The sequence below is a fragment of the Lepus europaeus genome, chromosome 17, assembly GCF_033115175.1.
Source record: "Lepus europaeus isolate LE1 chromosome 17, mLepTim1.pri, whole genome shotgun sequence".
Lineage (NCBI taxonomy): Eukaryota > Metazoa > Chordata > Mammalia > Lagomorpha > Leporidae > Lepus > Lepus europaeus.
In genome coordinates, this window is record NC_084843.1 from 5,510,474 (window position 1) to 5,524,277 (window position 13,804).

General features: G+C 57.2%; 1 protein-coding gene across 1 annotated transcript in view; it reads left to right on the plus strand.

The window, feature by feature from the left end:
- ADAM12 (ADAM metallopeptidase domain 12) overlaps positions 1-13,804 on the plus strand; it is a 319,392-nt gene that overhangs the window by 253,311 nt on the left and 52,277 nt on the right. The window lies entirely within an intron of this gene.

Here is a 13,804-nt window from a genome sequence, read left to right on the forward strand (position 1 = left end):
CCGGGTCGGCCGCAAGGACACATCGGGAGTGGGAAGCACGTGCTGACCACGCAGCCCAAAGACCCGGCTCTGTGGGGGCTCGCTGGCAGGGGACAGCGTGGCAGGAGGGGGCCACCTGCTAAAGAGATTTCACGACCCCAGAGGGGAGAAATTGTGAAAAAATGTGGCTATGGCTTTTTGTGGGCAACAGCCTGGGGCCTCCTGCCAAGTGGTTTGTAGGGCTTGAGTGGCTCCTAGCACAAGGACTGAGCGGAGCCGCACGTCGGGGCATGGCCACTTCCCGGGGACTGCTGGGAAAGCAGCGTGCTCGCCCGTTTGCTGCTGCTATAACCCGATGCCTGAGCCGGGTAATTTACAAAGGACAGAGGTTTGCTTAGCTCCTGGTTCTGTGGCGGCTGGGGAGTGTAAGAGCCTGTCATCTTAAGTGAGGGCAGCCATGGTGAGACAGAGAGAGCCTCCAGCTCGGGCCTCTCTTCCTCTTCTAATAGAGCCATTGACGCCAGCATGGGGGCCCAGCCTCAGGACCCCGTCTCATCCTAACCACCTCCAAGGGGGAGTAAGTGTCCAACACAGGAACTCTGGGGTGCACATTCCAGGCAGGCCAGCAACGCGGCTTTGTGTGCGTCCCCAGCTGTCGGGCCAAGGCTGCAGAGTCATCTCTCCTGCTCACCCTTCTTTCATGGCCTGTCACCCAGGCCCCGTGGAGGAAGCGGCGCCCTCAGTCTTTCTCGGCAGAGACCAAAGACTTGCACCCAGGGGAAGTGGCTAAGAGCAACACCAACGGGAAGCGCTGGGTTGCCAGGCTCTGGGTGCTAACAAGCAGAGCGCTCCACGAGGGAGGCGGCCTCCTGGGAGTGAATCCGCTCTTTGTCATCGAAGGTGTCTGGGTGGAGGCAGAGCAGCTGTTTGGCAGACACTTGGGTGAGGAGATTGGGCCAAGGGCTCATGGACGCCTTCTGGGTCCAACACGGAGCCAGCATCACCAGGGGGCACGAGTCTCAGCGCCCCCGCCTGGCGGGAAGCTGCCCTGCAGCTCGTGGCCTGCTGGTCCTTGTTCTCCATGCACTCATAGTGTGGCCCCAGAAGGCACCTTGGCTCGGTGCTTACTTTCCTGGCCGGCCGTCAAAGGGGCCCAGACACGGGACCGTCCATCTCTGGAAAGGGTCCCAGCAAGCAGAAAGAGAGGGAAAAGTCTAGATTGGGAGCATTGGCCTGGGACCGAAGGGGCCTGGTCGTCCTGGTCCTGACACCAGCTGTGTTTGGTGACGCAGGCCACTCAGGAGTCCCTGTGCTCAACATCGGTGAAATGAGGGGCAGGTGCCTCCCTCCCTGCCTTCCCACATCAAGCGAACGTTCTCGACCGCTGCACTCAGGTGGGAGGGGTGCTGCTGTGAGGACACCCCACCACCCCAGTGCGTGGGCGGCAGAGGCTCGGTAGCAAGGCCACGCCCGGGCACTAAGCGGCCTTGGGTAACAACCTGCACTGGCCATGCCGAGGTCGAAGCAGAGTTCCCTGGCGACATGTGGACACCTTGGGCGGGTAAGGAATTCAGCAAATCCCTTACAGGCCTTTTTTTTTTTTTTTTTTTTTGGTCTTGCCAGGGGCTCGCTAATAGCTTTTATTTGATTTATAGCTTATTAGCAATTTCCGAGTTTTCTTCTTTGCTAAGCTTGTGCCTCTGTGTAAATCTTCTGTTTGGTTCTCGTTTATGATCCCACATTCCTGTCCAGAGAGTGGTGTTTTTAATTTTCTAGGAGGGAAGGCGACTTCCTAAGCAAGTGGATAATTAATCATAGCAGCCCACAGCACGGGGGAGGTCGGGCTGCCTGTCCCCCACCCCAGCCCACAGCACGGGGAGGTCGGGCTGCCTGTCCCCCACCCCAGCCCACAGCACGGGGAGGTCGGGCTGCCTGTCCCCCACCCCAGCCCACAGCACGGGGGAGGTCGGGCTGCCTGTCCCCCACCCCAGCCCACAGCGCGGGGGAGGTCGGGCTGCCTGTCCCCCACCCCAGCCCACAGCACGGGGGAGGTCGGGCTGCCTGTCCACCTCCCCATCCATCTCCTGCTCTGGAATTCCCCAGGCTGCTCCAGTGTTATCTCCGTGTCCCGAGAGGGAATGACATGAGATCATGTGTCTTTGGATAGTGTAAATCACTCCACAAATGTAAGATGCAATCATTATTTTATTATTCAGCTCACAGAGATGTTGGAATTATCAAAAAGTTAAAGGCTTTTTGTAGAATTCCTACTGAAGGTTTCTGGAAAGTTCTCCCGGCACCATTCACAGGCACTCAGCAAGCTGTCCAGGGTCTCCATGGGAACGAGCCCATATCCAAACTCCAATCCTCCTCTGACGATAGATCAGCTGCGTCAGCAAACGTTAAAAATCTTCATTCACATCTTAGCCCCAAAGGATACTCAGAAAGAGACGAATCAGTAGCCATTTTAGTGAGATCAAGGACATTAATAATTGCTGTTAGTTATTCATAACTAACAACAAATGTTAATTGATAATAGTGCTGACGTTAGAGTCTCAGAATCAAAAATAAACATCGAAGATGGTTGGAAGAGGAACTAGCGTAGCCATTAGTGAGTCCTGGTTGTTCTCCATCACAGCATCCCAGACATCAGAGCTCGGAAAATGTGACCCAGAGGCCGTCACGGAGGGCTGGGACCGGAGCTCTGGGCACAGAGGCCATTTAAGCTTGCACGGCGCGATGTCAGCCGCCTGATGCAGTGTCGGTCAGAGGGAATTCCCTGCGGGTTGTTTCATTAATTCCTGGGAGCGTGTGTGAGGTGTGTTTCGTGTCTTGGGATGGCTAACGTCCAAGGCCTGTCCTGGAAATGGCTCTGGCAAAAGCAGCAGCTAGGAGTCGTGTGGGAGTCGAGTCAGCTGCGTCCATTCATTCATGGGCTTCTTGGAGCACCGTCCGTCGGCAAGGGTGGAGGGCGAGGCAGGCGCGTTTGCAGGGTAGGGGAGATGCGAATGATGGGAACATTTTTAACAAAGAGTGGTTAGCAAACTAGCGAATGTGGCTTCCCAGAGGAGAAAGCAAAAATGAAGAATTAATATTCAAAAAGTAGTCTCACGGACTCCTCTGTATACAGAAAGAGGAGAGCTGGCCTCCCAGGGTCGCCCCCCCCCCCCCCCGGGCAGTGCCATGGAACCTGCAGTGCGCGTCGGTGGCGCGCCAGCCCCGTGTCCTGCAGGGGCCCAGCTGGGGGACTGTGACCAAGACAGGCAGGGTTCCTACGCTCGGGGAACCTGTATTCTATGGGAAAACAGACCGGGAGAGCATTTAAAATCTCAGGTTGGAAGGCCAGCTCGGAAGGGAGGGAATGTGAAAGGGGATGGGGGAAACCTGGGGGTGGAGGTGGGGGAGGAGCCAACTCTAAGGGGGGCAGAGCCTGCAGGGAGTGAGGAAGGGGCAAACTCTGGGTCTGGGGGTCTGGGGGCTCAGAAGCCTTGAAACTGGGGGTGGGTGGGGGTGGAAGACCGAGTCCAGGCCCAGCAGAGCCCAGCCCACCCTGGCGGGAGCAGGGAGCATCATTGCCACACAGCTGGACTCCTTGGAGGTTTTCAAGCCACACGGCGCAGATCTGACTTCTTGCTGAAGATCTGTTCATTTTTAAGGACTGTGGGCAGCACCTGAGCTACTGTCGTTTGCCAGAGCTGTGGTTTATGACCGCACAGAAGCAGGGAGAGGCGCTCTGTAGACTGTAACCCCGGGATCCGGAGCCGCGCAGCACAGACTCCTGCACTGACACTGCTGGCTGCGTGTCGGCGCCCCACCCTCCCGCACTCGCCCCTCACACCCAACCGTGGTGCATGTGAGGCTTTCCCGTGTAGGACTCTTCCCCCTTTCCTACCTAAGCACCTTCCGGACTCTGCTTCCAGGAGCCACAAAGAGCCTTATCGCGCGTGTAGATCTGAAGGGAGGGGTTGCCATCGTTTCCACTCTGGTGGATTAGGACCCCTGGGTTCCGTTCAGACCGACGGGCAAACGGCTCCGACGGGCAAACGGCTCCGAGGCACCAGTCACAGCCCTCGACTGCCAACACCAAGTGGACACGACGCCTTAAGTGTCGAGGACAGCGTAGAGAGAAAGAGAGCAAGTGGGGGCTTCCCCGTCCCCAGCTCAGGCCTTCAGGGACAACGTCTACACCGAGGGCAACCAGCCGAGCTTGAGGAAGGAGCATTGCCCGTGTGCCCCCCTCCAAGCTTGCAGCACTGGCTCCCTCAACTCCGTTTCCTTCAGTTCACAATGCACTCGGGGCACACCCGCCTGCTGTCTGCACAGAGCACACGCCTGGATGAGCCGCTCGGCCTGCATCCAAGTCGGCCTTCTCCAGTGACAGCTTCGCACTCAGGACAAGGCCCTGCAGGTAATAGGGTGAACGTGAGAGTGGTGGGCCAACGGCCAGAGGCCAGAGCACAGCCCCTCCCTACCCCAGCCATGCTGCCTCCTGGGAGCCAGGAGCTGCAGAGCAGGGAGGGTCCCAGAAGTGAAAGGCAGCACCCTTGGCCGCCCAGAACTTGCGCTGTGGTCGGCCAACAGGACATGCACTGGGTGTTTAGCCTGCAGGCCCAGGCCTCTGACAGGAAGTACCCTGGGTGCCGCGGGGCCACCGCAGGAGCACCAAGTCCAAGCTGTGCACAATCCTGGGTACCCCTGCCTCTCGTCCACCCAGGAACTTTGAAGAATTGGTGGAAAAATAGAATTGGAAGATAAGTTTATTTTGGTGTGTAAAAAAATCTTGAAATCCATGCATGGTTTTTTTTCATGATCTGTACTTTCCACAAAGGTTCTGAATGGATTCCAGAACACTGTGCACCAAAACCAATGGATCATTTAATCCCGTTTGTTCACGAACTTCTGAAAGAACCCTCGTATTTCAGTGTGTGCCTCTGGAAGCCAAGGGGATGTTTTCACACACGATCGACCGTGGTAGCATTTCACATCCTTGCAAGGGGTAATTCGTGTGGGCAGGGAACCAGGGTTGCCGGGGGTGGGCAGGGGTGTAGCCTGAGCTCATCTCTGGAGGGCCGAGCCAGGGGCAGGCAGATCTCTCGCTCAGAATCCCCAGCTCAGATAGAACTCACATTGGATTTCTGTTTGAGACGGCCTCTGTCTAAAAAACAAAACAAAAAGAAACCGTGTTGTGTCCAGGAAGTAAAACGAGCTGCCGTGTTCCGTGAGCCGATACCCAGAGCGCTGGGCGTCGTCGGAGCTGATGGAGCTGCAAAGCCCACGCGCTGCGGAGCGTGCGGTCCTGAACACGGGGCAGAATGCACATCACGGCCCTGCACCCCACCCCGGGGCAGCTACTTGGGGTCACGAAATGCGTTTGCCAGAAAGGGGCTTCTCCACAACGGGGTGGGTGAAATCCTTTCCCCGCATCCGCTCTTCACACGGAGTGACTTTTTTTTCTCAATAAAAGGAAAAAGAATCTTCATTTCCTTCCTCAAAGCTTAGAGGGCCGAGGGAGCTGGGGAGGGGGCGTGTGAGTCCTCCCTCAAGGAGGAACAGCAGGGGCAGCCACGGAGGAAGCAACTACAGTACGAGGGAAACGCAAGCTAACTAAGCCGGACTCTGAATCAGCCGCACCCCGACAGGAGCGCGGGGAAGGGCGAGCCGGCAGGAGGCCCAGCCCTGCACGGCCTCGTCTTGTTTCCTCTTCGTGTAATTAGACAACGCCCACCCGGAAACACAGGGCAGCCTCTGCACGTACGCAGAGTGAGACGGCCAACACCTGCTCCCCAGAGCATGGACTCGCCCTCCTCTCTTAGGCTGGACACAAAATCCATCAGACGAGGGAGGCAGCCATCGTGGCCCGTTGCTGCTTGAGTACATGGTTCAGAGAAGTGAGCACACACAGGCCAGCTCGACGCTGGCCCAGGGAACGGCGCTGGTGCCCCCTTGTTTGGTCAGCAAACTGCGAGAAGTGGCCGTGATTACGCCCATTTGAAAGACAAGGACACTGGCACTCAGAAAGCTCATCAGCGGGTTGCATTTTCAAAGCCAGCCGCAAGGAAGCCCCAGGCCATAGAACCCAGTCTCTCTCCCCTGCCTCTGCCACACGTTTGCTGTGGGGAAGTAGCCGTGGCCACATCTGGGTTCTGCGTGAGGACCAAAGGCGTCTCAGGACAGAGCCGTGTCCCTGTGTCCCTGGGGGAAGCAGAAGGCAGCCCCACCTTTTGGATGTTCCGTGCCGTCACAGCAGCAGAGAATTCTGTCCCGCCGCTGACTTGTGAGCCCGGCATTGTATTTGTGGTAGAACATGCTTAGCGACAGTGCAGCTGCAACTCTGCCAGTCCCGCTCCCCGGGACACAGCGTGGGGGCCACTGTGTGAGGTCGAGAGTAACTGCCAGGCCTTTGCAACCCCAGTATCCACAGGGCTCATGATCGGCTCCACTGGCTGGGAGTTCGCACTGATCCTAGGCACCTAGCACGGTAGATGGCGCGTGGCGGAGTATAGTAAATTCTCCTGACTGAAGGGTCGCTCGGATGTGGTGGGAGTGCGTAGGTGGACAATAAGCATTTGAAAGGATGGATGGGTGGTAAGATAGGTGGATGGAAAGAAGGCTGGATGATGGGAGAGAGCGGATTCTTTGAGATGGTTGGAAAGAAGAATGGTGGGTGCATGGACAACGGGTGGGCGGCGATTGGAGCACAGACACCGGCAGGGGAGGCCTTCTCTCCACGTCTCAGCTACGACCAAACCTCTGGGGAGAAGAGCTGAGGCCATTGCGTTCCGTACTAAGTCCGGCACTGGCAGCATTCATCAGTTTAATTTTTTAAATATAAAATTATGAAGTTTTATATTTTTTATCATGTCTACAATAGCTCCCAACAACAGACACAATATAAGAAACAACAACAAAAAACAAGTAAGAGTTGAGCAAACCCAGGCGGGAGGCTGAGGCCCTCTCTCTGTGGGTTCTCGTGGGGACCGGGTGACAGGGACGAAGTGCCCCCAAGCAGCTGTCCCCGTCCGAACAGGCTTTGCTTAGCTGAGCCACGGTGAGAGGCCGGAGTCCAAGAAGTGAAATCTGAAAGTAGCCGAAGAATAAGACCCTGGGACCCCAGCAGACCACCCTGCCGGTTACGGAAAGCTCTGCATGTCCTGTCCCACGTCACTGTCAGGGCCCTGAGAAGACAGACGCTTCGCAGGTGGGAACACAGGTTCAGGATCCCAGCCTCGGCTCTGGGCTCCAGGCCCCTCCCTGGGGCCTCACCGGGTCACCCGAGGGCAGAGGGCCTTTGGCTCCCAAACCCTGGGGGACTGCGTCCTGCTTGCCCCGGGGGTGACCCCAGTGTCAAGTGCACAGTGAGGCAGGGACAGGGCGTGCGGGACTTCAGCTCTGCTGGGGTGGCTTGGAGGCGGCTCCCATGACCCCTTCTCCTGTCATTTTGGGCGAGGAGCACCGTCCGGGTGCAGAGCTACAGAAACACCGCGCACCTGCGGGCAGGTCTGTGTCCTGGGGCAGAGAAAGGCTCACCTGGCCCTCGGGGAGCCCCGTCCCAGACATGCCACCACGCAGCTTTTTAAACGAAGCTTAGCGCCCTCTGAATTCCCCACCCGTGGCAGGCTGAGGCCCCTGGGCTCTCAGGAAGTGGCCCCCGGGGCCCAGAAGTAAAACGTCCACTCGGTGGGGACATGCAGGAGCCGCCTGTGCACGTCCACGGACCCGAGCTCAGCTGGTGTCTGTCTCTATGAAGATTTCTTGGAAATTACATTTGCACTTTAAATGGTTTCTGCGGAGGAGCGGCACATGTGCTGCCGTGGGTTCGGCTCTGGGCCCCAGGTGCTTGCTATCAGCAGTTAGAAGGCCCCACTGAGGGCACTTTGATCATTTGCTCCTGGTCTGAGCTTTCTTTAGCCTTGCGCGGCCCAGCTGGGAGGCCCTGGGCTGCCGTCCGGCTCTAGGGCCAGCACTCTCTGCTCCTGGAGGGGATGAAGGATGCAATGGGTTCCGCCTGGTCCCCAGTGCGCTCCCTGCACACCCCTTCCTCGTCGCCATGCAAGGAGGGAGTCACTGCGCCTCTCCGGTGAGGACCGGCCCCTGCCTGCTGCCGGTTACAGCCCAAACGGACTCATGGCCCCCGTCAGGTGTGTACGCGCCGACCTGGGCTTTACCCGGTATGCTGGGCGAATTCCAAGGCCTGGCCCTCTTTGTGGCCGTAGGCCAGGGACCTTTAGGCTGCACGAGTGAAACAAGAGGCAGCCTTTCCCTACAGCTGGCTCCGTGGCACCGCTCGGCACCCGGCAGCTGCCTCGCTCCCCCAGGGATGCTAAGTTTCCTGGCACAGCCGTCTGTGCAGGTCATGCCTGGGGCTGCCCTAAGGCCCCTGCCCTTGGGGTCCCCCTCGAAGTAGCACTTGGAGGCCTCCTGATGCCTTCAAGGCCGAGTGGTTAAGTGGGAAAGACACGGGCGTGAGTCCCCACTCTGGAACCGTGTGGCCACGGCCGGATCCACACCCTCTTTCCTCATCCGTGAGATTGGAATGATTGACTCACAGGGCGTCAGTGCGAGCCTGCAATGGGGGGGGGGGCGCTAAACTCGGGGTTCCTGTGGGATCTACACCCGGGGTCTAGACGGAGGTAGAACTCGGCTCTGAACTGGGAATGAGCCGTGGAAGGGTTGGGTAGGAGTCATTCAGTCCTGTTCCCCGGAGAGTGGGCTCCGTCTCCATGGCCACACCCCACTCTGGGCAAGGGCCTGGTGTGGAGGAGGGGGGTGAGTCTTGAGTGGGCTCAGGTGGGATGAGCTCTGGGGTGAACCTGGGAACCGAAAACAGCGGTGCCACGTGGCGGGCGATGGCTGCTGAGTGGGTGCGTGTGTGTGTGTGTGTGTGTGGCGGGCGATGGCTGCTGAGTGGGTGTGTGTGTGTGTTTGCAGGTTGTTCCGTGGATTGTTTGTACCAAACCCACGCTCTTGTTGAGCCAGGGGAAACCTGGTCCTGTACGGGGGGTAGGGAGGGCTCAGAAAGCTCCTGGGAAGCACGTATTATGGCAACCTGTGCGTGGATCTCAAAAACTTCGGCACTGAACTTGCAATTCTCATTTTCATTCTGTTTGAAAGGCAGAGATAAAGCCCAGAGCCCAGAACTCGATCCAGGCCTGGGCCATCACTTGCTGCCCCCCACCGGCACGCATTTGCAGGAGGCTGGAATGGAAAGTGGAACTGGGGCCGAAACCCGAACACTGGGCTGCGGCGTGCCAGTGTCCCGAGCAGCATCCTGACCCACCCACCCCACACCCTGCGTATCTTTGAACCCCAATGCCAAACTTTTCCAAGTTGTCCGGTCTGTGCTAAGCAGAGGACGATACTCAACTGCCCCATCATTCCCCCACCTCCTGGGTCGTTTGGCTCTCCGGTTTACTTGGGGCTGCATCTGGCTGTGTGTGTACAAGGCACTAGCATTTGGTCATTTGAAATTGGCAAAGTGACAACTCTAAATGAGAGAAAGAAAGAGACATATTTTTCATATCAATGCTGTCGGCTGCTATTGCGTGGAGCTTAAAGCTAGCCAATGCCATGGCACGTTTCTGTGTGAAGCTCGTGTCTCCTCCTCCTCGGCGTATGAACCCCCATTTCACAGAGGTAAAAACTGAGGCTCAGCGACACGCTGTCAGATGGGGTGTTCAGACGCGGCCCCCTGACTGCTGCTTCTGCACCTCCACACTGTAGCTCAGGTGCAGAAGAGCCTCCCAGGCCTGCCAAATCAGGGCACCGCTGTCGGGAAAAGATAAAATCCACCTGTGGCTGCAGGGAGGCGCGGGGGGGTGCAGAATGTTCTTTCCCACAGCCGGTGCGCCCTTCGCCGTCTGCTCACTCGGCAGCTGTGGGCAACGTGCGTTTCTTCCCTCCCCAGTCGACTGAAAGACGGGAGTCTGGTTGGCGCCCCAGCCGCTTGCAGCCTTGGCCTTTCCTGTCGCCCGCCTGTGTCAGGGCGCCGAGCCGCTCTCAGCCGCTGCCTGTGCTGGCTCACTCCCTCCTCGCTCACTTCCATTCCTTTCCTGCACTCAGCGCGCAGGCCCAGAGCTCAGGACTGTGAGGCCGCAGGAAGCAGGTGACCTGAACCAGCCGAGTTGCAGCTGCTTCCCCCAGCTGCTAATTTCCAGCACGGAAAGTGATTGAGACTAATTCCCGGGGAGCTTTGCAGGGCCCGGAACCCCGACTTCCCCCCTGGAGGTCGGTGACTCGGCCTAGTGGGGTTCACCCTGATGACCACAACAGGCTCCTGTGAGACAGGGCCTTTCTCCCGGCGGATTCGTCAGCGTCCGAGTGACCCCTAAGCGCTGTGACGGCTCAAGGGCGAGGCACCGATGCTGGGAGGCTGTGGGTGGCATTGGCCTTGTAAGCGTGGACCCCTGCCCTGAAGTCCCCCAGCCGTCCGTTTCATCCCCTCTTCATTTCCAACCTTGCATCCAGCCTGGTAGAGCTCACCCCGAGTGCTCCTGGCGGTTAAATATTAGACTCTAACAAAAGAGGCCGCATCCCGGCAGGAGCCGCCATCCCCCAGCCGTGGCATTGGAGATAAATCCTCTGCCCCGAGCTGCCTCCTGTGTCTCGGTGTCACCGTCTTCAGTCTCCTGCGCCGGGGGAGGTACTGGGAGAAGGGGCTTTAGCGAGGAATTCTCGGGTTTTACTGCTTTGCCCTGGCCTGTCGTTGCTGTATGTCACTTCAATTAGTGCTGTCCTGGCGCATTCGGGCTAATTTATTGGGTGTATTAAAAGTGCACTGTGATGAGCTTGCCGAGAGCTAAGGAAGAGCTTTTCTTTCTGAGCTGCAGCCCAGCCCGACCGTGGGCTGCACCAGATCTTTGATGTGTGAGCGCTGCATGGCCCAGTTCAGCGTCCTTTCCATGAACGCTCCGGGGAACGGAGCTATTAAATAAGGAAGGAAAAGCCGGAGCGAGAGGAAGCACAAGTCCTGTGCTTTGGGTTTAGAAGCTGGTGGCGGGGAAACAGCCAGACCATTGCCGGCGCCGTAACTGGTGTGCGGGGTGAGGATCGGTCCCGTCACCCTGATGCCTCAAGGTATTTGAAATTCACTCCTGATTCTAATTTGGCTTTAAGAGGCAGGTACTCGGGGAACGTTCAGTTACCATTGCCAGGATGAGACGAGGCTCTTCAAATGCTATACGGCGCTTTTCTTGGAAGCTAGAACTGCTGTATACGACAGAACTATTTCTAAAGGTCATGAAAGGTGACCTGTGGGGGACCTAGATTTGGATTTACCAATGGATTTAAATTTCTTATGCTTTTGACATGAATACCTATATTTATTGTACAATCCACCTTATTCCTTAGAGTATCCTTACATCTGAATTCTAGATCCAAGTGACTGGCTCCCAAACCTCAGTGGGTGTCCAAACCACCTGCTCCACCACCTGACGGACAGGTGAACACGCTGTGGCACAGTCATCCTGGTGATGGGGCCTTATTTGGCCCCAAAAGGAACGAGGTGCCCAGCACACAACAGCGTGGGCGAGCCTCGAGAACACTGGTGGACAGAGAGGCGAGGCGACAAAGCCACGTGTTGTAGGACTCAGAGCAGGCGGGCAGGACGTAGACGCGTGGTTGGCAGGAGCTGGGCGAGGGGACGGTGAGGAGGGGACGTTTAACAGGCGTCGAGGCGAAGGAATGTCTCGGATTGGGCAGTGGTGGGAGTCACAGCAGTGAGCGGAGACCTGGCTGCAGCAGTGACTTTGTGCCCTGCGTGTTTGCTGTCACTTGAATCACCTGGTGGCCCTGCCTGTGAGCTTCCTGACTCAGTGGGTGTGGACAGCACCTGAGAGCTTGCATTTCTAGAAGCTTCTGGCACTGCAGGTCCTGAGACCACCCCCTGAGGACCACCAGACCCGGCGCGCGTTGGTAATGGGAAGATCGGCTCCCTGTGTCCCGGGCCCACCACCGCCTCCCACGTGTCCGCAGCTCTCTGCAGGTGACATCAGCCGGGAAGTGAATGCTCTCTCGATAACTGACGTGCGGAACCCAGAGACTGGACGAACCTGGCCTGCCAGTCCTGCCTGAAGGCTAAGCAGCTCCTTCCACCTCACCTGCGAGTGTGGGTGATGATAACTCCTGCCGTGTTGCATTAAATTTTGAATTTTAATAAAAGCCCATAGGCCTTGAGGGAGGGAGGGGGTAGATGGAGGTTGCCTCACAGGTACCAAAGCACCGTTACTCACGGGGCTGGGCTCTGCAGTTCTGGAGCTTAGGAGTCAGCCGCAGGCCACAGCGTATTATTACTTTTTTTTTTTTTTTTGAGAGTTAAGCGTTTAAAGGCTCCTAATCCAAAGAATGGCAAAGTCCAAGGAAATAAAGCCCCCTGATTTGATGGGGACACGTTGTGTACTTGTTCTGAAGTAGTGCACGCTAGCCCATCAGAACATACAATTATCACATGTCGGTGAAAAACCAGTGTAAAAGAAGTTTCTGTGAGGAGAGCACCACCGTATCCCCTAGCCTAAAGCAGGAGTGCAGGAGTTACGCCGGGATCTGTGCGTGTGGTTTGACCCCATGACTACTCATGGGAACTTACGGCCTTGCAGCTGGGGTGTGACAGTGTGAGAAAGGAACAATAACCTCAGAGCCCGGGCTTGAAGTCTTCCTCGGAGCCTCTCTGCGTGACATTAAATAATAGCGTGGGCGAGGGTTTTGTACTCCAGGCCTGTGTCCTGGAGGAGGGGACACTCATGGGCCTTGGAGAACGGACGGAGAGGCTGTGGGGGTAGGAGAGGTGGGCACCTCCGTAAGGAAGGGGCTCAGCGGCGCTCAAGCAAGGAAGCGGTGGGCGGGGTCTGGAGCGTCTGAGTTACCCGGGGACCCTCCTTGGAGCTCTGAACTTAACAGGCAGCTTGAAAACTTTCAAGTGAGTCAGCAAGGGAGTGGGGGATATCCCGGCCGAATCGGATGACTTCTGCCATCATGGGAAGTTCAAGGGCAGGGTCGTGCTTGGCCGAGGTCCTGCCTGTGCTCCCGTCCTGTGTGGCTGAACCAGTTAGAGCAGTGATCTCACTGACCGATCCCGCAGGTGGATTTCTTAAACTTGGAGGGGATGGTGATGTACCCCTGACTGCGTGAGGTCCATTGGCTCATCTTTAGTACAAGCCAAGTCCTGTCCCTTAGCTCCTGAGCCATTGGTCATGGGCTCCTCCCGTGCTCTGTGCGCCAGGCGACCAGTGGCTATTTAGGTATAAAAAGCATTCAGAGATGAGAACAGTGTCATAACAAAAAGAATCCAGCATCTGATGCGACCAGATTTCTCTGCTGAGATATGAAATAATTTTAGATTATTGGTTGCACAGGTGGGGCTCTAATCTTTTGATATTTTCTTAGTCCCGTGCACCCATCAGCTGTGTGTCTCAGAGCAGAACAGGGGTGAGGAGCAAACCCTTGGCTTGTGATAATAATTGTATTTAAAGGGGGGGGGTGGGTGGGCGGGCAGAAATGAAGATTTGGAGTTCTTTGGAAAAATACCTGCAGTGGTTCTCAGCGCCTGGGCCACGCAGGGGAAAGCGCCCTGTTTAATGACACTTTGTGATGCCTTCTTGCTGTCGGCAAGCCTTGGCCCTAACCACAGGATACCAGCGTTTCCCACACTGGTCTTTGGGGGAGGGGCTGCCTTCCTGGGTGTTCACAGGAAGAGTTCATGTCTCACTGTTGCGTAGGTCCCATCAGGCCTGCACATGCGTGCCGCCTGCCTCCCCCCACGCTTTGGGGAATGTCTGCACGTCCCTCGGGGGTCCACCCACAAGTCCAGTGCATGTCCTTGCCCACCACCATT